Raw genomic sequence first — 1547 nt, 5'->3', positions numbered from 1 at the left:
TATTAGTTCCTCGTTGCATGCTTCTTGCTTTTTACGAGAAGAACTGGCTTTTAGGGTAAAAGAGAACGAGACTCTTGGTTTATATGTCTCGAATAACTTATCCACTCTCTTCTTTTCTTTATCTTTTTTTCTCAGATCAGTAACAATTTTGTACTTAGATTTTTCTCTTGGGTTAGTCTCAGTATTAACCTCTTCTTATAAATTTTTATTTTAGCAAGCATCAGTACTAGCCTCTCTCATCTGGTCTTGATAGGGGTCCTTAAGAATCCTACCACTTCTAAGCTCAAAAATTGCTTTGGCATTCTCAAATTGGGGATTCTTAAGTAGGACATTAGATTGATGACTAGGTCCAGATGGTTGGTGAGTGGATAGATTATTCTTGGGATTTGATACTGGTTGGCTTGGCAATTGACCTGATTCTCTCCTCATGGTAGACTCAGCTAACTATCTTATTTATGCTTCTAATCTAGTGATAGATTACTGTTAGGTCATAATCAATTGTTGGAATTGATTGAATTTATCGTTGGCTAGATTGATCTATTGAGGAGGTGGGTATAATGGCTGATATGATATGATAGCTGGATAGGCTGACTAGGCTAATCTCTATTATAGACATAATTTTGGTATTGGAACCTATTCTGAAAGTTTTATAGTGAAAGAATTTGGGTCTGAGCCTGAGTCTGTTGGGGTCTCCAAGAAAAATTAGGGTGGTTCCTCCAGCCTAAATTATATGTATTAGAGAATGGATCATTGATAGGCTTGGAGTAACCTTGGGCAACTTGAACTTATTCTTGGATGAAAAGTGAAAACTATACAGTCATGGGACATTCACTCACATGATGGGCTGGGCTAGCACGGAAGAACAAATCTCCTAATTATTGAAGGTGGTGTATATTATGCAGGAGATTATTGACCTAGGGTTAAGAACTGATCTAATTTTTAGGCAAGAAGGTCGACTTTATCTAACTTTTAGGCTATTAGGTTCAAATCGACTTTAGGACTAGAGTCTGTTTGCTTGATCTCAAAAATTTCAGTCCATTTTTAGTGAGGGATTGATTTTTCGTAAGAGGATAATGAAGCTTGATTGATCGAATTTTCACTCAAAATTTCAAACAAAGTATAGGCTTCATCCTTACTCTTACTCATGAATACACCTCCACAAGATGCATCTACCATCTATCTGTATTGGTCACCTAAATTCTCATCGAAAGCTTGAACAATTTGCCACTTAGATAGACCATGGTGTGGGCATTTTCTAAAAAGTTTCTTAAGTATCTCCCATGATTCGTGAATTTGTTCTCCTGAAAGCTGAGCAAATCCAGTGATATCTCTCCTCATGGTATTGGTTTGACCTATGGGATAGAAGTTCTTAAGAAACTCGTACTGCATTTCAGCCCATGTTCGGATCGATCTCCCTATTGTGCCAAGCCAGTACTTGGCTTTGTCCTTAAGTGAGAAGAGGAATAGGGTCAGTCTAAGTGCATCATCAATAAAATTTTAAATTTTCATCATGGAACAGATTTCTAAGACTCATCTAGATGCTTATA

The 1547-nt window shown here is 37.0% G+C and overlaps 1 non-coding gene across 1 annotated transcript; it reads left to right on the top strand.

The window, feature by feature from the left end:
* Nucleotides 1-1234: 1234 nt before the first annotated feature.
* LOC114913157 (small nucleolar RNA R71) lies at nucleotides 1235-1341 on the top strand. The gene has a single exon (XR_003799187.1). It is a non-coding gene; the product is annotated as a small nucleolar RNA R71 (small nucleolar RNA).
* Nucleotides 1342-1547: the final 206 nt, after the last annotated feature.

The sequence above is a fragment of the Elaeis guineensis genome, chromosome 13 (assembly GCF_000442705.2).
Source record: "Elaeis guineensis isolate ETL-2024a chromosome 13, EG11, whole genome shotgun sequence".
Lineage (NCBI taxonomy): Eukaryota > Viridiplantae > Streptophyta > Magnoliopsida > Arecales > Arecaceae > Elaeis > Elaeis guineensis.
The sequence above is the reverse complement of the archived record's forward strand: the minus strand, read 5'-3'. Positions and strand labels throughout refer to the sequence as shown.